At 37.5% G+C, this 25,212-nt stretch overlaps 1 long non-coding RNA gene across 3 annotated transcripts in view; it reads left to right on the plus strand.

The window, feature by feature from the left end:
• LOC115849335 (uncharacterized) overlaps positions 1-25,212 on the plus strand; it is a 209,005-nt gene that overhangs the window by 69,635 nt on the left and 114,158 nt on the right. For 2 of the 3 annotated variants that reach the window (XR_009564590.2, XR_009564588.2), the window contains 2 exons: positions 344-463; positions 4,688-4,840. This is a non-coding gene — a long non-coding RNA (uncharacterized lncRNA). The remainder of the gene's footprint in view (positions 1-343; positions 464-4,687; positions 4,841-25,212) is intronic. The other variant, XR_009564589.2, reaches the window with a different exon arrangement.

Raw genomic sequence — 25,212 nt, forward strand, 5'->3', positions numbered from 1 at the left:
CTTTTAAAATTTTGTTATAGAAAAGATGGGTATTTCCAAGCAAACAACACTTGCTAGGGGAGACTTTCCTTAGCCATCCAGAAACTAAGAGCAGAAAACAAGGAGGAACCAAGGAGACAACTAATCCCTGCAAGCAAAATTGCCCAATAGATACTCTGGCTCCTTCTTCTTGTAGGAGGAAGAGATCATGCATGTAAGCACTGAAAGCAGCTCCTTCCTTGTATGTAGAAGTCATTAACCCAAAAGTCAGCCTTGATTCTGAGAGTGGAAAAGATGATAGAGGACGCTGGTGGGAATATTTTTTTCAGGGCCATATTCTCTAAAGCTGTGATCTTCCGTCTAGGGACAACTGTATAACACCCAGAAAGCAATATGCCACAGAGATGGCTGCTGATGCAGGAAGACCCTGCCTGATTAGGTGGGGGCAGCAGCGGTATTGGCACGAGTGACTGGCACTGTGTAGGTGAGTGTGAAAAACCTTCCCAGTATCCAAGTGACAGGGCAGAATCAGAAATAAATAGCTCAGGTGCCAATTTAAATCCTCAAAGGAAAAAAAAAAAGAGTTGTTTGGGCTCACAGAGGAGTTTGAGGCTTAGGTGCCAAAAGTAAGTTCAGTCCTGTTTTTTCACCTATACCTCAGAAGGTGAACAAGAGGCTCCATTTCCCCCTCAGGATGCTGTATTTGATGCTGTTGTGTACCACCCACATCCCCTTCTAGAACCAAGTTCTCTCCAAGTTGACTGGAATTTTGGATGCTGACAGCTCACAGCTGTGTTCTTCTTCAGGAATTGCCCCTGGCTCAAGGAAGCGGCTTCACTCAAAGTTATGCACTCTTCCTGGGATGCAGCACACATTCAATGCCTGGGTCATACAGAATGCAAAGATTCGTCCCGCTTACCTTGATTCTCAAGACATCTCTAAAGGGCCATTCCACCTTCAAAAGTGGATTCATGGAAACCACTGAGGCTGTTCTTATAACAGAGCACCTTCCCTTTTCACGTGTCCTTGATTAGCAGTAATTCCCATAACAAATTAACTTAAACATTTTGATACTAAGTGTCATGACATTTTGCTACATGCTAGGAAAATCAAAATTATGACCTGGTCTCTGACTTCAAAGAGATTTTAACTTATAGAAATGATAAATGACTCCAAAGTATCATACAAGGCTGTATGGCCTAAGCATGAAGGTGCTGAGTCATTCAATTATTAAACCGTAAACACCTGTACGTGCTTTGTGCAGCAGTATAAAGGTCAGTAAGGGTTGGACACTGCTTTTAAGGATTTCAGTGGGTTCAGGGGAGGGAAGGTTTATTCTTGACAGGAGTTTCTTCATGGAGGCTCCGTTTGTTTACATATGTCCTCGCTTACTTCGGAAAAAGAATTTGAGTTGGATCAGAAAAAGTAATTAAGTATTTCATAAAGGGTTGGAGTGTGATGGGGTAGGAGGGAAACTCCAGGATGAAGGAATAACATGAAGGCAGTAGGTAGAAGGCCGTTTCCTCACAATGGTTTCTGATAGGGTCTTAAAATTTGGCACCAGAGGAGAATATTTAACAGGAAAAGAAAGTCTAAAGTGAGGAGAGGCCTGAAGACAAAGGTGAGGAATTCTGGTTTTGTTTAGTAGGAAGCATGAAGATTTTCTCTTTTATCTCCTATGTTTATTGAAAACTTCATTGTCTAGCTCAGTCTCTATCCCACGTCCTGCCATTTTTTGTTGATGATGGTATCACAATCACTGTACTAGACATACTCATTTTATGACTCACCTTCATTCCATTTCATTTGTCTCCATCCTTGGCCATGTTTGTCATCTCACTTTAAGAAATAATAAACTGTTGTTGTTTTAAACCACTTGGTTTTGGGGTAGTTTGTTACACAACAGTAGACAACTGATACACAATTTGGACTTTCGCCCAAAAGCCTCACTCAGGGTAGCCTTGAAGGACAGCAGTGAGGGACAGTCTCACCATTGGCAGAGGTTTGGGTGTGTGCATGGTTATTTATTTTGTGTCAAAAGAGAAGCAGGTTGATATAAGATTATACGTGGACTCATTAGCAGTGACAAACAGTTTGGTTAATTTTTCAGGGGCTTGGATGGAGAAAGAAGAGTGAGAGTTTTCGAGAAGAGGCATTTGAATTGACATATAAACACGAGCATAAAATGTGGATATCTTTGATTCACATCAAAATGCCCACCAGAGAGAATCTGTTGAAGGGGCACTAAATGACCATGTAGAATAACTTAGCCAGTCTTTGTTGAAAGTCATTGCAGTGTTGCACAAAGGGTTTATACAGGAGAAACTATGGAGACAGGGATGGAGGCTGTGCATGAGCCCAACAATGTGGGCACTCCAGAGCAGACCTAATAGTGCTGCTGCCAATCATCTAACCTACCAGCAGCAAGACTAATGCTGCCCTCTAATATGGCACGGTACCTTGAGGGGACCAACTAGACAAAGTTGATTACACTGTGTCTGTGAAATCTCGAGAGGGAGAAATTTATTTTGAGTGGTGTTCTCTATATGATTGCCTTTCCTGCTCATTAGACTCATAGGCTGCACCATTATCCATGAGCAAACAAAATGTTTGATCTACCAATATGTGATCCTACATAAATTTCATTGGCCCAAGCAATGCACTTTACATCAAATGAGGTGTAACAGTAGGCATCTGACCATGAGATTCACTGGTCCTATCACATTTTACCACCCTGATTCTGCCGGCCTGATAGTGATGGAATGGCTTTTTGAAGGTATACACCTAAGGTGGAAAGTTGGAAATTATACTGTGCAAGAATGTGGTATATACCTTCATCCTACAGAATCAAGAGCACACCCTAAATCATCAACCATTATGTGCTGCTGTATTCCCCAAGGGAAAATATGTGGATCTGGGAACTAAGGGTTGCAAGGAGAAGGGACTATGCTTATTATCACTTCCAATAACCCATTTGGGGAACTTGTTCTTCCCATCCCCACAACTCTACATCCTGTAGGTGTTTAATGGCACATTAAATATAATACATTTGGCACACAAGTGATCTGCTTAGAGAAGAGGCTGAAGGGAAGGGGGTTCTTGGTATTGCTCTAACCAATTTTAATGGTAAATGGACATGTGCAGAAGCCACAACCTGAAAAGGGCACAGCAACTATGGGCCCAGACCCCCTCAGGGAAAGGGGCCTGGGTCATCCACCAAGTGCTGGAGACCAGCTGACTACCCATTGATTGTCAAGGGTGGGTGAACTCTAGTAGACGAGGTTAATAGATGAGGGAGACTATAAATATCAGGTGCAGCCTAGAGAATAGTTGGAGGGGTGAGGGCAGCTGAGAGTGGGGGAGGAAGGAGAAAGGGAGGAGGCTGACACTAGTTGTCCCACTAAACTTCCTCTAAAAACTTTCCGAGGAAAGGAGGAGAATTGTAATCCTGAAGGAGTTGTTTCCTTGTGGAGGGGATATGCTGTACAAAGCAAGTGGAACTAAATGGCATGGGATGGACTGTAGTGGATGCATTTGGAGACCTCCTAGATTCCCCTTCCTGGTTAAGGCTTCATGGTCCCAGATGCTGGGAGTATTGACTACTGATTACTTGCAGTTGCATCCAACTCTGGGAATTGCCCTCAGCTGAAGGAAACTGCCATGCTCAAGTCTCAGCTCTAGTTCCTGGGGGCAGCCATATCTGATGAATTGATTGTTGTAGGGTACATTCCTTAATGTGGGACATCTTTGTAGGATCATCTCATTCTTGAGGGATCTCTGTGGCATTCTCTGAGACTACTGTTTCAACTGTATCTCATTTCAAATTCTACCTTTACTTAATCTAGCTTCCTTGCTCCTTCAAAGAGCACTTCTGTCTTCAAGAGCACTTCTGATAAACCTCCTGCCTGCAAATTCCAGGTGAACTTTACTTGGAACAGTAAGGTGTATTTATATACCTAAATTTCTAAGAAAGGCAGCTCCTGAAGCCTCCTTTATTCTGATAACCTCCCTAAGCAGTATCGTGTATATAATGCTGAGTGTAGGAGATCCTTATATTCTACACAAAATAAGAGGAATTCAAAATTCACAGGAAGCAATTTCATAGAGAGGGAACAAAGACCACATGAGAAAGTGAAAGAAAGATGAGGAAACCTGGTAAATGTGGGAGGAGTAGATTTCCTGTTGAAACTAGTGAAGGGATTGAGTTTTGCATCCAGGTTGACAAGGAGGAAAGAAAGTAGGCATATATTTATATAGGAGTCACACAAACAGGATCTATAGTTCCCCCCCATCAGAACTTCTACATGTCTTTGAAATTGGAACTTTGAGAGGCAGAAAAATCCATGGCAGATATCGGATTATAAAATACATTAGGTGTATCAAGTTGTATTCTTTTAGAGTTGAATTTGTTTTCACACTAGTATCTCTTCCTAAATGCATTTTTTTAAGTTTTCTTTTTAATTTTTAAAAAGTATTAGGCTGTGCCCTGTCTTAGTTGTGGCACGTGGGCTTCTTAGCTTGTGGTATGCATTTGGGATCTAGTTCGCCGACCAGGGTTCAAACCCGGGACCCCTGCAATGGGAGCTTGGAGTCTTACCCATTGGACCACCAGGGAAGTCCCCCTAAATGCACTTTTGAAAAATTATTTGGTGCTGTTATTTTGATTTATCAGCCTTGAGGTCATACTTGACTTTGCTTTCTCTCAAAGGCTATATCCAATACGTCTGGAAACCTCATTGGCTCTACCTTCAAAATACATTCAGAATTCAGGAAGTTCCTCGGGCAAAAAGGAATATGAGACCAACCATAAACCTGGATCTACATCAAGAAATGAAGAGTATGGGAAATGGAGTAAAACAAGGTAATATAAAATTAATTTTTCTTATTTTAGTTCCTTCAAGAGATAACTATCTAAAGCAAAAACAGTAGTAATGTATTATATATTTATTGCAAATGTAAACATAAGTCTGACAAAAGCAGATGCGAGGGAGCAGTTGGGCATATACTATTTTTTTCAATACGTTTATTGAAGTATAGTTGATTTACAATGTTGTGTTAATTTCTGCTGTACAGCAAAGTGATTAAGTTATACATATACATTGTATATATTCTTTTTTAAATATTGGGCATATACTATTTTAAGGTCCTTACACTACATTTGAAGTGATGTAATATGGTTTTAAGGTAGATCTTGTTTAATTAAACATATATTTTAAAACATATAGCAACCACAGACCTTTTTATAAAAAGGTAAAAGCCCATAGTAGAAATAAACTGGAATAAAAACAACACTCTGAATTCAAAAGAAGGCAGAAAAAGGAAAAAAGAAACAAAGAATGGATAAAACATTAGAAAACAGCTAGCAAGAAAGAGTTTGATCTAACCACGAAATAATTATATTAAATGTAAATGAAATAAACACATCCTCTAAAAGGCCAGAATGTCAGGTTGGCTAAGAAAGCAAGACTCAACTATATGCTGTCTCCAAGAAACCCATTTTTTTTTTTAAAACACGTTTTTTTAAAAAAAATGAATTTATTTATTTATTTTTATTTTATTTATGGCCGCATTGGGTCTTCATTGCTGCGTGCAGGCTTTTCTCTATTTGCAGCGAGCGGGGGCTACTCTTCATTGCAGTGCACGGGCTTCTCATTGTGGTGGCTTCTCTTGTTGTGGAGCGCAGGCTCTAGGCACGCGGGCTTCAGTAGTTGTGGCATGCAGGCTCAGTAGTTGTGGCTCGCAGACTCTAGAGCACAGGCTCAGTAGTTGTGGCGCGTGGGCTTAGTTGCTCCACGGCATGTGGGATCTTCCCGGACCAGGGCTCGAACCCGTGTCCCCTGCATTGGAAGGCGAATTTTTAACCACTGCACCACCAGGGAAGCACAGAAACCCATTCTAAATATAGAACACAGATAAGTTAAAAGTAAAGAGATGGGAAAATATATACTATGAAAATACTAATCAAAAGAAAGCTGAGTAGCTATGTTTATAACTGACAAAGTAGACTTTAGAATAATAAATATTAGCAGAGATAAAGAGGAGCATTACATAACGATAAAAAGGTCAATTCTCCAGGAAAACATTATAATCCTACATGTGTATGTATCTAGCAACAGACCTTCAAAATACATAAAGTAAAAATTGATAGAAAGAAAGGAAAAAATTCACAATTATGGTTGGAGATCAATACTCCTCTCTCAGCAATTGATAGGACAAATAGAAAGTATGTTCAGGATATAAAAGACCTAAACATTGTTGACAACTTGACTTAATTAGTAATTGTAGGACACTCCATCCAACAACTGTAGAATAGAAATTGTTTTCCAGTTCAAAAGGAACATGCACTAAGATAGACCATCTTCTTTTTTACCAGTGTTTTCTTCATTTTTTTGAATTTTTGCATTTTATTTTATCTATTTTTTTACACAGCAGGTTCTTATTATTTATCCATTTTATACATGTTAGTGTATCCATGTCAATCCCAGTCTCCCAATTCATCACACCACACTCCCACCCCGACCCCCCCCCCGCCGCTTTCCCCCCTTGGTGTCCATACATTTGTTCTCTATATCAGTATCTCAATTTCTACCCTGCAAGCTGGTTCACCTGTACCATTTTTCTAGGTTCCACATATATGCGTTAATATACAAAATTTGTTTTTCTCTTTCTGACTTACTTCACTCTGTATGACAGTCTCTAGATCCATCCACATCTCAACAAATGACCCAATTTCATTCCTTTTTAAGGCTGAGTAATATTCCATTGTATATGTGTACCACATCTTCCTTATCCATTCATCTGTCGATGGGCATTTAGCTTGCTTCCATGACCTGGCTATTGTAAATAGGGCTGCAATGAACATTGTGGTACATGACTCCTTTTGAATTATGGTTTTCTCAGGGTATATGCCTAGTAGTGGGATTGCTGGCTTGTATGATAGTTCTATTTATAGTTTTTTAAGGTGCCTCCATACTATTCTCCATAGTGGCTGAATCAATTAACATTCCCACCAACAGTGCAAGAGGGTTCCCTTTTCTCCACACACTCTCCAGCATTTATTGTTTGCAGATTTTTTGATGATGGCCATTCTGACTGGTGTGAGGTGATACCTCATTGTAGTTTTGATTTGCATTTCTCTAATGATTAATGATGTTGAGCATTCTTTCATGTGTTTGTTGGCAATCTGTATATCTTCTTTGGAGAAATGTCTGTTTAGGTCTTCTGCCCATTTTTGGATTGGGTTGTTTGTTTTTTTGATATTGAGCTGCATGAGTTGCTTGTATGTTTTGGAGATTAATCCTTTGTCAGTTGCTTCATTTGCAAATATTTTCTCCCATTCTGAGGGTTGTCTTTTTGTCTTCTTTGTAGTTTCCTTTGCTTTGCAAAAGCTTTTAAGTTTCATTAGGTCCCATTTGTTTATTTTTGGTTTTATTTCCATTACTCTAGGAGGTGGATCAAAAAAGATCTTGCTGTGATTTATGTCAAACTGTGTTCTTCCTATATTTTCCTCTAAGAGTTTTATAGTGTCCACTCTTACATTTAGGTCTCTAATCCATTTTGAGTTTATTTTTGTGTGTGGTGTTAGGGAGTGTTCTAATTTCGTTCATTTACATGTAGCTGTCCAGTTTTCCCAGCACCCCTTATTGAAAAGACTGTCTTTTCTTCATTGTGTATCCTTGCCTCCTTTGTCATAGATTAATTGACCATTGGTGTGTGGGTTTATCTCTGGGCTTTCTATCCTGTGCCATTGATCTATATTTCTGTTTTTGTGCCAGTACCATACTGTCTTGATTACTCTAGCTTTGTAGTATAGTCTGAAGTCAGGGAGTCTGATTCCTCCAGCTCTGTTTTTTTCCCTCAAGACTGCTTTGGCTATTTGGGGTCTTTTGTGTCTCCATACAAATTTTAAGATTTTTTGTTCTACTTCTGTAAAAAATGCCATTGGTAATTTGATAGGGATTGCATTGAATCTGTAGATTGCTTTGTGTAGTATAGTCATTTTCACAATGTTGATTCTTCCAATCCAAGAACGTGGTATATCTCTCCATTGTTTGTATCATCTTTAATTTCTTTCATCAGTGTCTTATACTTTTCTGCATAAAGGTCTTTTGTCTCCCTATGTAGGTTTATTCCTACATATTTTATTCTTTTTGTTGCAATGGTTAATTCGGAGTGTTTCCTTAATTCCTCTTTGACATTTTTTATCATTAGTGTTTAGGAATGCAAGAGATTTCTGTGTGTTAATCTTGTATCCTGCTACTTTACCAAATTCATTGATTTGCTCTAGTAGTTTTCTGGTGGCATCTTTAGGATTCTCTATGTATGGTATCATGTCATCTGCAAACTGACAGTTTTACTTCTTCTTTTCCAACTTGTATTACTTTTATTTCCTTTTCTTCCCTGATTGCCGTGGCTAGGACTTCCCAAACTGTGTTGAATAAAAGTGGCAAGGTGGACATCCTTGTCTTGTTCTGATCTTAGAGAAAATGCTTTCAGTTTTTCACCATTGAGAATGATGTTTGCTGTGGGTTTGTTGTATATGGCCTTGATTATGTTGAGGTAGGTTCCCTCTATGCTCACTTTCTAGAGAGTTTTTTTCATAAATCAGTGTTGAATTTTGTCAAAAGCTTTTTCTGCATCTATTGAGATGATCATATGGTTTTTCTTCTTCAGTTTCTTAATTTGGTTTATCACATTGATTGATTTGACTATATTGAAGAATCCTTGCATCCCTGGGATAAATCCCACTTAATCGTGGTATATGATCCTTTTAATGTGTTGTTGGATTCTGTTTGCTAGTATTTTGTTCAGGATTTTGCATCTATATTCATGAGTGATATTGGTCTGAATTTTTCTTTTTTTGTAGTATCTTTGTCTGGTTTTGTTATCAGGGTGATGGTGGCCTCATAGAATGAGTTTGAGAGTTTTCCTTCTCTGCAATTTTTGGAAGAGTTTGAGAAAGATAGGTGTTAGCTCTTCTCTGAATGTTTGATAGAATTCACCTGTGAAGTCATCTGGTTCTGGACTTTTGTTTGTTGGAAGGTTTTTAATCACAGTTTCAATTTCATTACCTGTGATTTGTCTGTTCATATTTTCTATTTCTTCCTGGTTCATTCGTACAAGGTTATACCTTTCTAAGCATATGTGCATTTCTTCCAGGTTGTCCATTTTATTGGCATAGAGTTACTAATAGTAGCCTCTTAGGATGCTTTGTATTTCTGCGGTGTCTCTTGTAACTTCTTTTACATTTCTAATTTTATTGATTTGAATTCTCTCCCTCTTTTTCTTGATGAGTCTGGCTAATGGTTTATCAATTTTGTTTATCTTCTCAAAGAACCAGCTTTTAGTTTTATTGATCTTTGCTATTGTTTTCTTTGTTCTATTTCATTTATTTCTGCTTTGATCTTTATGATTTCTTTCCTTCTGCTAACTTTGCATTTTGTTTGTTCTTCTTTCTCTAGTTCCATTCGGTGTAAGGTTAGATTGTTTATTTGAGATGTTTCTTGTTTCTTGAGGAAGGCTTGTATTGGTATAGACTTGCCTCTTAGAACTGCTTTTGCTGCATCCCATAGGTTTTGGATCGTCGTGTTTTCATTGTCATTTGTCTCTAGGTAGTTTTTTATTTCCTCTTTGATTTTTTTCAGTGATCTCTTGGTTATTTACTAATGTATTGTTTAGCCTCCATGTGTTTGTAATTTTTATGTTTTTTTCCCCCTGTAATTTACTTCTAATCTCACAGCCTTGTGGTTGGGAAAGATGCTTGATATGATTTCAGTTTTCTTAAATATACCAAGGCTTGATTTTTGGCCCAAGAGGTGATCTATCCTGGAGAATGTTCCATGTGCACTTGAGAAGAAAGTGTAATCTGCTGTTTTTGGATGGAATGTCCTATAAATATCAATTAAATCTAGCTGTGTCATTTAAAGCTTTTGTTTCCTTATTAATTTTCATTTTGGATGATCTGTCCATTGGTGTAAGTGAGGAGTTAAAGTCCCCCACTATTATTGTGTTACTGTCGATTTCCTCTCTTAGAGCTGTTAGCAGTTGCCTTATGTCTTGAGGTGCTCCTATGTTGGGTGCATATATATTTATAATTGTTATATCTTCTTCTTGCATTGATCCCTTGATCATTATATAGTGTCCTTCCTTGTCTCTTGTAACATTCTTTATTTTAAAGTCTATTTTGTCTGATACGAGTATTGCAACTCCAGCTTTCTTTTGATTTCCATTTGCATGGATCATCTTTTTCCATCCCCTCACTTTCAGTCTGTATGTGTCTCTAGGTCTGAAGTGGGTCTCTTGTAGACAGCATATAGATGGGTCTCATTTTTGCATCCATACAGAGAGCATGTGTCCTTTGGTTGGAGCATTTAATCCATTCACGTTTAAGGTAATTATTGATATGTACATTCCTATTACCATTTTCTTAGATGTTTTGAGTTTGTTTTTGTAGGTCCTTTTCTTCTCTTCTTTCCTACTTAGAGAAGTTCCTTTAGCATTTGTTGTAGAGCTGGTTTGGTGGTGCTGAATTCTCTTAGCTTTTGCTTTTCTGAAAAGCTTTTGATTTCTCCATCAAATCTGAATGAGATCCTTGCCAGGTAGAGTAATCTTGGTTGTAGGGTCTTCCCTTTCATCACTTTTAAGATGTCATGCCACTCCTTTCTGGCTTGTAGAGTTTCTGCTGAGAAATCAGCTGTTAACCTTATGGGAATTCCCTTGTATGTATTTTTCATTTTTCCCTTGCTGCTTTCAGTAATTTTTGTTTGTCTTTAATTTTTGTAAATTTGATTACTATGTGTCTCAGCGTGTTTCTCCTTTGGTTTATCCTTCCTGAGACTCTCTGCTCTTCCTGGACTTGGGTGGCTATTTCCTTTCCCATGTTAGGGAAGTTTTCGACTATAATCTCTTCACATATTTTCTCTGGCCATTTCTCTCTCTCTTCTCCTTCTGGGACCCCTATAATGCGTATGTCATTGCTTTCAGTGTTGTCCCAGAGGTCTCTTAGGCTGTCTTCATTTCTTCTCATTCTTTTTTCTTTATTCTGTTCTGCAGCAGTGAATTCCACCATTCCATCTTCCAGGTCACTTATCCGTTCTTCTGCCTCAGTTACTCTGCTATTGATTCCTTCTAGTGTTGTTTTCATTTCACTTGTTGTATTGTTCATCTCTGTTTGTTTGTTCTTTAACTCTTCTAGTTCTTTGTTAAACATTTCTTACATCTTCTTGATCTTTGCCTCCATTCTTTTTCCGATGTCTTGGATCATCTTCACTATCATTATTCTGAATCTTTTTCTGGAAGGTTGCCTTTTTCTGGAAGGTTGCCTATCTCCACTTCATTTAGTTGTTTTTCTGGGGTTTTATCTTGTTCCTTCATCTGGTACGAAGTCCTCTGCCTATTCATTTTGTCTGTCTTTCTGTGAACATGGTTTTCATTCCACAGGCTGTAGAACTGTATTTCCTATTGCATCTGCTGTCTGCCCTCTGATGGATGAGTCTTCCTCCAAGATAGATCATCTTCTGGGTCATACAACCTTAATACACTTAAATGAATTGAAATTGTATAAAGTATGTTTGGGACTTGAACAGAATTAAACTAGAAATCACGAATAGAAAGATATCTAGAAAGTTCCTAAATAGTGGTAAATAAAACTAATTATTTCTAAATAACCCATAGGTCAAAAGGGGAAATCACAGAGGAAATTAGGAATCATTTTGAATTCAATGAAAACAATACACAGCACATCAATTTATGGGATACAGCTAAAGCAGTGCTTAGAGGGAAATATATAGAATTAAATGCTTATATTACAAAGTACTTTCAGAATTTAACTATTTCTCAGTTCTACTTATGATCTGTCACTCTTTCTCACCTGTATTATTGTAAAGCCTCCTAACTTATTTCCTTGCTTCTACCCTTGTCCACTACAGTATGGTTTTAGCAGAGCAGCCAGAGTAAGGGTAATTCATTTAATCCTATCAGGTCACCTACCTCAACATAATAAAGGACATATGTGACAAATCTACAGCCAACATCGTTCTCAATGGTAAAAAACTGAAACCATTTCCTGTAAGATCAGGAACACGACAAGGTTGCCCACTCTCACCACTATTATTCAACATAGTTTTGGAAGTTTTAGCCACGGCAATCAGAAAAGAAAAAGAAATAAAAGGAATCCAAATCGGAAAAGAAGAAGTAAAACTGTCACTCTTTGCAGATGACATGATAATTGTATATGGAGAATCCTAAAGATGCTACCAGAAAGCACTAGAGCTGATCAATGAATTTGGTAAAGTAGCAGGATACAAAATTAATGCACAGAAGTCTCTTCCATTCCTATACAGTAATGATGAAAAATGTGAAAGAGAAATTAAGGAAACACTCCCATTTACCACTGCAACAAAAAGAATAAAATACCTAGAAATAAAACTACCTAGGGAGACAAAAGACCTGTATGCAGAGAACTATAAGACACTGATGAAAGAAATTAAAGATGATACAAACAGATGGAGAGATATACCACTTTCTTGGATTGGAAGAATCAACATTATGAAAATGACTATACTACCCAAAGCAATCTACATTTTCAGTGCAATCCCTATGAAACTACCAATGGCATTTTTCACAGAACTGGAACAAAATTCACAATTTGTATGAAAACACAAAAGACCCTGAATAGCCAAATCAGTCTTTTTTTTTTTTTTAGTAAATTTATTTATTTATTTATTTTTGTTTGGCTGTGTTGGGTCTTCGTTACTGTGCGCAGGCTTTCTCTAGTTGCAGTGAGCAGGGGCTACTCTTTGTTGCAGTGCACGGTCTTCTCATTGTCGTGGCTTGTTGCAGAGCACAGACTCTGAGTGTGCAGGCTTCAGTAGTTGTGGCATGTGGGCTCAGTAGTTGTGCCTTGCAGGCTCTAGAGCTCAGCCTGTGGCGCACGGGCTTAGTTGCTCCGCGGCATGTGGGATCTTCTCGGGCCAGGGCTCGAACCTGTGTCCCTTGCATTGGCAGGCAGATTCTTAACCACTGTGCCACCAGGGAAGCCCAGCCAAAGCAATCTTGAGAAGAAAGAAAAATGCAGCTGGAGGAATCAGGCACCTGGACTTAAGACTATACTACAAAGACACAGTAATCAAGAGAGTATGGTACTGGCATAAAAACAGAAATATAGATCAATGGAACAGGATAGAAAGCCCAGAGATAAACCCATGCACATATGGTCACCTTATCTTTGGTAAAGGAGGCAAGAATATACAATGGAGAAAAGAGAGTCTCTTCAATAAGTGGTGCTGGGAAAACTGGACTGCTACATATGAAAGAATGAAATGAGAACACTCCCTAACACCATACACAAAAATAAACTCAAAATGGATTAAAGACCTAAATGTAAGGCCAGACACTATAAAACTCTTCAAGGAAAACATAGACAGAATACTCTATGACATAAATCATAACAAGGTCCTTTTGACTCACCTCCTAGAGAAATGGAAATAAAAACAAAAATAAACAAATGGGACATAATGAAACTTAAAAGCTTTTGCACAGCACAGGAAACCATAAACAAGACGAAAAGACAACCCTCAGATATGGAGAAAATATTTGTAAATGAAGCAACTGACAAAGGATTAATCTCCAAAATATACAGGCAGCTCATGCAGCTCAGTATCAAGAAAACAAACAACCCAATCCAAAAATGGGCAGAAGACCTAAATAGACATTTCTCCAAAGAAGATATACAGATTGCCAACAAACACATGAAAGGATGCTCAACATCACTAATCATTAGCAAAATGCAAATCAAAACTACAATGAGGTATCACCTCACACCCGTCAGAATGGCCATCCTCTAAAAATCTACAAACAATAAATGCTGGAGAGGGTGTAGAGAAAAGGGAACCCTCTTGCACTGTTGGTGGGAATGTAAATTGATACAGCCACTATGGAGAACAGTATGGAGATTCCTTAAAAAACTAAAAATAGAACTACCATATGACCCAGCAATCCCACTACTGGGTATATACCCTGAGAAAACCATAATTCAAAAGGAGTCATGTACCACAGTGTTAATTGCAGCACTGTGTACACTAGCCAGGACTTGGAAACAACCTAAGTATCCATCGACAGATGAATGGATAAAGAAGATGTGGTACATATATACATTGGAATATTAGCCATTAAAAGAAGTGAAAGTGAACTATTTTGTAGTAAGGCGGATTGACCTAGAGTCTGTCATACAGAGTGAAGTGAGTCAGAAAGAGAAAAACAAATACCGTATGCTAACACATATATATGGAATCTAAAAAAAAAACAACAAAAGTTCTGATGAACCTAGGTACAGGACAGGAATAAAGAAGGAGACCTAGAAAATGGACTTGACAACACGGGGAAGGGGAAGTGTAAGCTGGGACAAAGTGAGAGAGTGGCATGGACATATATGCACTACCAAATATAAAGTAGATAGCTAGTGGGAAGCAGCCACAGAGCACAGGGAAATCAGCTCGGTGCTTTGTCACCACCTAGAGGGGTGACATAAGGAGGGTGGGAGGGAGACACAAGAGGGAGGAGATATTGGGATATATGTATATGTATAGCTGATTCACTTTGTTATACAGCAGAAACTAACACACCATTGTAAAGCAATTATATTCCAACAAAGATGTTAAAAAAAAATCCTGTCAGATCATGTCACTCTCAAAATCTTACATTGGCTCTCCATTTTTCTCAGTGTAAACATCAAAGACCTTATGAGGCCAACTTGACCCAATATGTTTTGGCTTCCATTATCTCTTTGACCTTATCCCCTGTTTCTACCCCCTCCCTCACTCCATTCAGCCACACAGTCTCCTTCCTTGCTTTAAGCTCATCAAGGACACTCCTGCCTTGGGCCTATTCACTGGCTGTTCCTCTGTCTAGGACAGTCTTTCCTCTGAAAGCTACTGGGTTAACTCCCTCACCTCCTTTAAAGCTTTGCTTAAGTATGCTTTTCTCAGTGAGGGTTATCCTGACCATCCCATTTAAAATGACAACCTGCCTCTGTCATTCACATAGCTCCATGTTTGCCCTGTTTTTATTAATAACATTTATCACTTTCTGTTATATTATTTTTTATCATCTGTGTCCTCCCACTAAAATATAGGCTCCTTGAGGACAGTAATTTTCATTTTGTCCTGGTGTTCTGTTCTTTGGTTTCTTTTTTTTTCTCTGGTATATCACAAACAGCCAAAACAGTGCAAGGGACATAGTATGCACTAAATAAGTATTTGAGGCACTAAAGGAAGGAGACAAGGGAAGGGATGAATAGGGTGAGGTGGGACGGGGAGAAGATTAAGGGGAAGAGAAATCTTTCACAATAAAATTTTGGTGACGTTTAATGATACGTACTGTATTTGAAGTTTTGTTGCATTGAACTCCATACTTCTTGTTACAGAATATATGATTACTTTCAAAAATTCAGTACCCCACCTTTTTTCTTTTAATACTTGTTTATTTTTGTGATAAGCCCTTAGAAGTCTTTTTACTGCAATTTTCGTATTTCTTCCTAATTTTCTACAGGATTTGGTCAGTTTTCTGGCTTCTCAATTCTAGTATTTATATGAATAAACATGGGATTAATAATGGGGATGGGGGTTGGCAGCATGTATGCCTACATGTCCTGGAAATTATCTGTCAATGTACATATTTATATTTAGTCTCAGGAGGAGACCTATATTCTGAAAGGGGTTTTATGTCTCAAAGTTTAAAATGTTCATTGGCTGTTCCAATGTCTTAACCTCTAAGACAATTTAGAGGTTAAGAAGTTATGCCTTAGAATCAGACTGAGTATGACTCCTGGTTCTGCCTTTTACTAGGTGTGCAATTATGAGCATGTGATTTAACATTCTAAGCCTCTGTTTCCTGTATAAAATGGGGATGCTAAGCCCTTGGTGGGCTTGTAACCTTGGTGGTTCTTTGTAAGCCCAAAAAGAGGTGACACATGTACAAGGCATGGCAGAGCATAAGAGACTTAGTAAGTATTCAAGTGACAGTTATTACAATTATTAATATTTATGAAATCCCATTTTGAATCAGTTATTTAAAACTCAAAATGGTTTCTCTTTACAATGTTATCCATACTGGATGAATTTAATTCCCAGACCATATTAGAGAACAGATAGAAAATTAGTAAATATAAATTACATTCTACACCTAGATTGACTACATAAAATTGTCTTAATAAAAAAGAATTGAACTCTCATGAAGGGGGGATGGAATATCTCTCTTCATTACCTACTCATGCATTGAACTTATTATTTTCCATCACCTTTTGTTGCCAGCTACTAGGTATCTATAGGTGGTAATTTCCTTCAGGAAAATATACTCAGATTCATGAAATCCTCTGACACCAAAGCTCTAAGTGAAATACCAAGACATTCCCCCCTACCCCAGTGCCCACTGCCTAACATGTCAGGTGGTAGCCTTTTAGACTTCCTCACCTCCTAACATTGGAAATAGTTCCATGGCTTTAGCAAAGCCTACACACAGGGATATTTCTCAGATTCAAGCTGGTTTCCCCTGATAATTTTCTACTGACAATATTTTTACTACTACTAATTTTCTGCCTACCTCCATCTTTATCCACATGAGATAATCCAGCTTTAATTTCTCACCCAAGTTAAATGTCTCCAAGAAAGTACTACACTTTTTTACTGGCATCAGTAGGGTAAGAAGCAAGGGCCAATGACAGCAAAAGAAGAGTGAAACGCCAATACTCCTTCCCTGCAAAAATCCCTCAAAGATAAATTATCCTGGTAGTATTATGGAATCTAGGTTCTGAAGTTCACCACACTTCCTAATATTTTTTTACATCTTTATTGTTCATTCAGTCACCAGAATCATTTCTTGTAATGATATATTTAATCAGTTGGCATAGTTTTGTTAAATTTTTTTTTAATTTTATTTATTTATTTTTTATACAGCAGGTTCTTATTAGTTATCTATTTTATACATATTAGTGTATATATGTCAATCCCAATCTCCCAATACATCCCACCACCACCCCTGCTGCCACTTTCCCCCCTTGGTGTCCATACGTTTCTTCTCTACATCTGTGTCTCTGTTTCTGCCTTGCAAACCAGTTAATCTGTACCATTTTTCTAGATTCCACATATATGCATTAATATATGATATTTGTTTTTCTCTTTCTGACTTACTTCATTCCGTATGACAGTTCCATCCATGTCTCTACAAATGACCCAATTTCGTTCCTTTTTATGGCTGAGTAATATTCCATTGTATAAGTGTACCACATCTTCTTTATCCATTCGTCTGTTGATGGGCATTTAGGTTGCTTCCATGACCTGGCTATTGTAAATGGTGCTGCAGTGAACACTGGGGTGCATGTATCTTTTTGAAATGTGGTTTTCTCTGGGAATATGCCCAGTAGTGGGATTGCTGGGTCGTATGGTAATTCTACTTTTAGTTTTTGAAGGAACCTACATACTGTTCTCCATAGTGGCTGTTTCAGTTGACATGCCCACCAACAGTGCCAGAGGGTTCCCTTTTCTCTACACCCTCTCCAGCATTTGTTGTTTGTAGATTTTCTGATGATGCCCTTTCTAACTGGTGTGAGATGATACCTCATTGTAATTTTGACTTGCGTTACTCTAATAATTAGGGATGTTGAGCAGCTTTTCATGTGCTTCTTGGCCATCTGTATGTCTTCTTTGGAGAAATGTCTATTTAGGTCGTCTGCCCATTTTTGGATTGGGTTGTTTGTTTTTTTAATATTGAGCTGCATGAGTTGTTTATATATTTTGGAGATTAATCCTCTGTTGATTCATTTGCAAATATTTTCTCCCTTTCTGAGGGCTGTCTTTTCGTGTTGTTTGTAGTTTCCTTTGCTGTGCAAAAGCTTTTAAGTTTCATTAGGTCCCATTTGTTTATTTTTGTTTTTATTTCCAATACTCTAGGAGGTGGATCAAAAAAGATCTTGCTGTGATTTATGTCAAACTGTGTTCTTCCTATATTTTCCTCTAAGAGTTTTATAGTGTCTGTTCTTACATTGAGGTCTTTAATCCATTTTGGTTTATTTTTGTGTATGGTGTTAGGGAGTGTTCTAATTTCATTCTTTTACATGTAGCTGTCCAGTTTTCCCAGCACCACTTATTGAAGAGACTGTCCTTTCTCCATTGTATATCCTTGCCTCCTTTGTCATAGATTAGTTGACCATAGGTGTGTGAGTTTTTCTCTGAGTTTTCTATCCTGTTCCCTTGATCTATATTTCTGTTTTTGTGCCAGTACCATACTGTCTTGATTACTCTAGCTTTGTAGTATAGTCTGAAGTCAGGGAGTCTGATTCCTCCAGCTCCGTTTTTTCCCCTCAATATTGCTCTGGCTATTCGGGGTCTTTTGTGTCTCCATACATATTTTAAGCTTCTTTGTTCAGGTTCTGTAAAAAAGTGACATTGGTAACTTGAGAGGGATTGTACTGAATCTGTAAATTGCTTTGTGTAGTACAGTCATTTTCACAATATTGATTCTTCCAATCCAAGAACATGGTATATCTCTCCCTCTGTGTCATCTTTGATTTCTTTCATCAGTATCTTATAGTTTTCTGAGTACAGGTCTTTTGTCTCCCTAGGTAGGTTTATTCCTAGGTATTTTATTCTTTCTGTTGCAATGGTGAATGGGATTGTTTCCTTAATTACTCTTTCTGATCTTTCGTTGTTAGTGTGTAGGAATACAAGAGATTTCTGTGCATTAATTTTGTATCCTGCTACTTTACCAAATTCATTGATTAGCTCTAGTAGTTTTCTAGTGGCATCTTTATATTTCTGTTTTTATAGTAGCATGTCATCTGCAGAGAGTGACAGTTTTACTTCTTCTTTTCTGATCTGGATTCCTTTTATTTCTTTTTCTTCTCTGATTGCTGTGGCTAGGACTTCCAAAAGTATGTTGAGTAATAGTGGTGAGCGCAGGCATCCTTGTCTTTTTCCTGATCTTAGAGGAAATGCTTTCAGTTTTTCACCATTGAGAATGATGTTTGCTGTGGGTTTGTTGTATATGGCCTTTATTATATTGAGGGAGGTTCCCTCTGTGCCCACTCTCCGGATAGTTTTTATCATAAATGAGTGTTGAATTTTGTCAAAAGATTTTTCTGCATCTATTGAGATGATCATATGGTTTTTCTTCTTCAGTTTGTTAATATGGTGTGTCACATTGACTGATTTGACTATATTGAAGAATCCTTGCGTCCCTGGGATAAATCCCACTTGATCATGGTATATGATCCTCTTAGTGTGTTGTTGGATTCTGTTTGCTACTATTTTGTTCAGGATTTTTGCATCTATATTCATGAGTGATATTGGTCTGCAATTTTCTTTTTTTGTAGTATCTTTGTCTGGTTTTGTTATCAGGGTGATGTTGGCCTCATAGAATGAGTTTGGGAATGTTCCTTCTCTGCAATTTTTTGGAAGAGTTTGAGAGAGATGGGTGTTAGCTCTTCTCTAAATGTTTGATAGAATTCACCTGTGAAGCCATCTGGTTCTGGACTTCATTTTGTTGGAAGATTTTTAATCACAGTGTCAACTTCATTACTTGTGATTGGTCTGTTCATATGTTCTGTTTCTTCCTGGTTCATTCTTGGAAGGCTATACCTTTCTAAAAATTTTCCATTTCTTCCAGGTTGTCGATTTTATCGGCATGGAGTTGCTTGTAGTAGTCTTTTAGGATGCTTTGTATTTCTGCGGTGTCCATTTTAACTTCTCCGTTTTCATATCTAATTTTATTGATTTGAATCCTCTCCCTCTTTTTCTTGACGAGTCTGTCTAAAGGTTTATCAATTTTGTTTATCTTCTCAAAGAACCAGCTTTTAGTTTTATTGATCTTTGCTATTGTGTTCTTGGTTTCTATTTCATTTATTTCTGCTCTGATCTTTATGATTTCTTTCCTTCTACTAACTTTGGGTTTTGTTTGCTCTTCTTTCACTAGTTCCTTTAGCTGTAGGGTTAGATTATTTATTTGAGTTTTTTCTTGTTTTGAGGTAGGATTGTATTGCTATAAACCTGCCTCGGAGAACTGCTTTTGCTGCATCCCATAGGTTTTGGATGTCGTGTTTTCATTGTCATTTGTTTCTAGGTATTTTTTTTTATTTCCTCTTTGATTTCTTCAGTGATCTCTTGGTTATTTACTAACGTATTGTTTAGCCTCCATGTGTTTATGTTTTCTACATTTTTTCCCCTGTAATTAATGTCTAATCTCATAGAGTTTTAGTCAGAAAAGATGTTTGATATGATTTCATTTTTCTTAAATGTACCAAGGTTTGATTTGTGACCCAAGATGTGATCCAACCTGGAGAATGTTCCATGTACACTTGAGAAGAAAGTGTAATCTGCTGTTTTCAGATGGAATGTCCTATAAATATCAATTAAATCCATCTGGTGTATTGTGTCATTTAAAGCTTATGTTTCCTTATTAATTTTCTGTTTGGATGATCTGTCCATTCGTGTAAGTGAGGAGTTAAAGTCCCCCACTATTATTGTGTCACTTTCGATTTCCTCTTTTAGCGCTGTTAGCAGTTGCCTTATGTCTTGAGGTGCTCCTATGCTGGGTGCATATATATTTATAATTGTTATATCTTCTTCTTGCATTGATCCCTTGATCATTATGTAGTGGCCTTCCTTGTCTCTTGTAACATTCTTTATTTTAAAGTCTATTTTATCTGATATGACTATTGCAACTCCAGCTTTCTTTTGATTTCCATTTGCATGGAACATTTTTTTCCATCCCCTCACTTTCAGTCTGTATGTGTCCCTAGGTCTGAAGTGGTCTCTTTTAGACAGCGGGACATACAAGTGGTCTCTTTTAGACAGCGGGACAAACAAGACATACAGGTCTTGTTTTCGTATCCATACAGTGAGCCTGTGTCTTTTGGTTGGAGCATTTAATCCATTCACATTTAAGGTAATTATCGATATGTACGTTCCTATTACCATTTTCTTAATTGTTTTAGGTTTGTTTTTGTAGGTCCTTTTCTTCTCTGCTTTCCCACTTACAGAAGTTCCTTTTGCATTTGTTGTAGAGCTGGTTTGGTGGTGCTGAATTCTCTTAGCTTTTGCTTGTCTGAAAAGCTTTTGATTTCTCCATCAAATCTGAAAGAGGTTCTTGCCAGGTAGAGTAATCTTGGTTGTAGGGTCTTCCCTTTTATCACTTTAAATATATCATGCCACTCCCTTCTGGCCTGTAGAATTTTTGCTGACAAATCAGCTGTTAACCTCACGGAGTTCCCTTGTATGTTATTTGTCGTTTTTCTCTTGTTGCTTTTAATAATTTTTCTTTAATCTTTGTAAATTTGGTTAGTATGTGTCTCAGTATGTTTCTCCTTGGGTTAATCCTTCCTGAGACTCTCTGCTCCTCCTGGACTTGGGTGGCTATTTCCTTACCCATGTTAGGGAAATTTTTGACTGTAATCTCTTCAGATATATTCTCGGGTCCTTTCTCTCTCTCTTCTTCTTCTGGGACCCTTGTAATTTGAATGTTTGTGCATTTAATGTTGACTCAGAGGTCTCTTAGGCTGTCTTCATTTCTTTTCATTCTTTTTTTCTTTATTCTGTTCTGTGGCAGTGAATTCCACCATTCTGTCTTCCAGGGCCCTTATCCGTTCTCCTGCCTCAGTTATTTTGGTATTGTTTGCTTCTAGTGTATTTTTCATTTCAGTTATTGTACTGTTCATCTCTGTTTGTTCTTTATTCTTCTTGGTGTTTGTTCTTTAATTCTTCTAGGTCTTTGTTAAACATTTCTTACATCTTCTCGATCTTTGCCTGCATTCTTTTTCCGAGGTCCTGGATCATTTTCACTATCATTGTTCTGAATCCTTTTTCCAGAAAGTTGCCAATCTCCAGTTCATTTAATTGTTTTTCTGGGGTTTTATCTTGTTCCTTCATCTGGTACATAGTTCTCTGCCTTTTCATTTTGTCTGTCTTTCTGTGAATGTAGTTTTCGTTCCACAGGCTGCAGAATTGTGGTTCTTCTTGCTTCTGCTGTGTGCCCTCTGGCGGATGAGGCTGTCTCCGTTCTTCCTTGATTTTAATTGCAGCTGCACTTTTTTTTTTACTTGAAACTCCTCCACTGTATAAAAGACAGGTTCCATTTCTTAAGTTTTGTCCACAAATTTGTTTAGTTATTAAACCTAGCAAAAATGATTAACTTTGAGACAAGATTAGGTTTTGATTTTTTTTTAAGGGCCAAATTGGCAGTTTTTCCTTGGCTTCACTTTCCAGACAATAATAAACTAGCATACTATTTAAGTCTGCCTCAGAAATGGAATGCCATATACAAGTATGTGTTTATCAGTGTGGGAAGGGATTTTGCTTATTTTGACAGTCTAGACCCATTTGAAACTATACGGGAATGCTGTTGAGATGCCCATCAGCATTTCATAATCTCTCAGCCAGCCTGTGTTTTTCTGTCTAAAGCATAGCACACTTTCTTCTGTCAGATTTTGAAAATTTAATCCCGAATCACTCCACTGACTCTGTGAAGAAGTTAAACAAAGCTGTATTCAGCCTTTCATTATCTTTCAATTAATGATGATCCTCGGAACACTTTAGGCACTAGAATTTAAACTGTCAAATTTGCCTTCTGGGATGCTTTTCTTTCACAAATTAGTGTTTCTTAAAAGCATCACATAAAAATAGTGGTACTGACATTCTCGACAAACAAAGCAGCTGTTGTTCTTTCAACAGTTCTCTTTGAGCTAGTAGATATAATTTTACATCTATAATTATATCACAGGCTGTATTTCAAAAACATTTTTAAAAACTGCATTCTTTGTCTTGCAGATGATGAAACTTAGGCTTCCTTGTTAAGGAGTATGTACTTTGTGAATGATTTTTTTTTTTTAATTCACAGAAACTTGGCTGATGGCCAAATATAAATGATGGATTTGTAGTCAGTTATTTTTTTTTTTTTTTTTGCCTTTCAAAGCACTTCTTTGGAAATGGAAGCCATACCCCTCTGAACTACTTATCCAGTCTCTTTTATTATCTGCTGTGACAGATGTCATTAATAACATGTAAACAGAGCTTCATCTCCATATAACAGTTAGAAAATCAACAAATAGTGTCTGCTCACTAGATTTCTTTTTCTTTGTGTGCAAAGCTGTGTATTACACAGGTAGAAAATATGAGACATGGCTTCTAACCTCAAGGAGTTTGTAAGTAAATAAGGGAGAAGAAACACTGATATAAACATCTATGTCATAAGGAAGAAAGGTCCCCTTAAAGATCCATTGTATTTTTTATTAAAGGCATTTAGTCTTTTTTTTTTAATGTGGGCCTTTTTTAAAGTCTTTATTGAATTTGTTATTATTGCTTCCTTTTATGTTTTGGTTTTTTGGCTGCAAGGCTTGTGGGATCTTAGCTCCCTGACCAGGGATTGAACCCTCACCCCCTGCATTGGAAGGCAAAGTCTTAACCACTGGACTGCCAGGGAAGTCCAGTGGTTAGGACTGTATCCATTTTGTTTTAATGTAGAAAACAGAAGTACAATTCAAGGTAATGTTGAAGAGACTCACATAAGAAGAGTCTGTGGTCTTCTTTGCCATTATTTCACTTCACTTAGTCCTGTTCCCATTTTTTGTACTCCTCCTCCCTCCCTTGCACCCACAAATAATACAGGCACCAAGCCTTAAGATTTACTTTTCTCTTGGGATATGCTTCACACAGGTGCCTTGGCTGAGGCTCTTTCCATGCTTAGCATAGAATAAGTTATACAGCTCAGATACAGATTGTTTGCCTTATTCCTCTCAAAGTGTTGTGTATACTTGGTCTCATTGAGGCTTAACAGCAGGACCTCAGTAGAGATTGATTTATTTACTAAAAGAGGTAATGAGTTGTACATAGGCTATTATCTAATATTTCACATATCCCATTAGTCATGAGATTGACATTAGAACCTGGTTTTCCAAAAGCTCAGCCCAAAGGAATTCTTTATTAGCTTTTGATGATAGTTTATAACAATAATTAGCAATTTGTAGTAATCCTAGAAGAACTAACCATACCACAGAAATGGCCCCTCCACCCTACCAGAAGCCCCACCCTCACCCTGCAAAAAAGCAAAGAGTGTAGGGATATATAGTATCAGGAGACAGTCACTGCTTTTCATCCTCGGAGACCCAGCTACTTCAAGGTGAGTAAGTAATGATCAGATGCCCTCGCAGCCCTCTTCCCAGCCATGAGCTGGGAACACAGAGCTGATATTGGAGCTGATACACAATTTGCATCCAAATCCCTAGATTCCAGCTCTTCTTTTTTTATATCTTTTTCTTTTAGTCCCACAGATTATACCACTTTCCCCAAGTAGTTAGCTGACAAAAGTACACTTTTGCTTCCAACTCTGAGCCTCACTCCCACTTCAGATCTCATCTTTCTTTTCTCTTTTCACATGCTCAGACACTCCATTATTCCCTCCTTCTGATGCTTCACCATACTGTAGGCCTTTAGAAAACAAGCTGGGTCGGTGCTGACAGAGAAAGACTATTAAATGCTACAGCACAAGCTGCTCTTTCAGACTTTATTTACTTTCCACATCCTATGTTTCACATCCATGTCATCAACTGAAAATAATATGTCAAAGCTCTAGCCATGTTCCAGGAACTGTCTAGCACATCATCTCTTTAATGTCTAGAGAAAATATCTACTGAATCACTGGGACATCCTTCTCCCTTGATATGTTTCTCTAATCTTTGTAGTCTTATACTTTTCAATATAGAAATCTCTACTTAAGAAAATAAAATGGAAAAAATAAATTTCAAATAACCTTGCATATTCATAAAACATAAGTATTCATAAAACAGCCAAGATATTAGTTGTTAATACCTTTCATGGATTCATACAATGAAATTTTCTTCAAAGCACCCTAAAGAACAATAGTGAACAAGATCCTATTTTCGCAACTAAACATTAAATGAATACACATATTCAAAGCAAGAGTAGGTGAAAGGGTGTTTTCCTAAAATTCCAAGTCCCAGTCAATTATATTAATAATACCAAAGCATTCATGATAAATGAATTCTTATTCAACATCAGTTTTCACTAACAAAAAGCTGGGATAACAAATAGAACAAGCAATAACATCATGCCTTATTTACATCCAAAGTTATAGTTGTAGATGACTCCGTATAAACCAGTAAGTTATTTCCAAGTCAAGTTTGTTCTTGTAGATTTCACTACACCAGGTGATTCTTCATTACACTGAATCCAG

The sequence above is a fragment of the Globicephala melas genome, chromosome 7 (genome assembly GCF_963455315.2).
Source record: "Globicephala melas chromosome 7, mGloMel1.2, whole genome shotgun sequence".
Taxonomy (NCBI): domain Eukaryota; kingdom Metazoa; phylum Chordata; class Mammalia; order Artiodactyla; family Delphinidae; genus Globicephala; species Globicephala melas.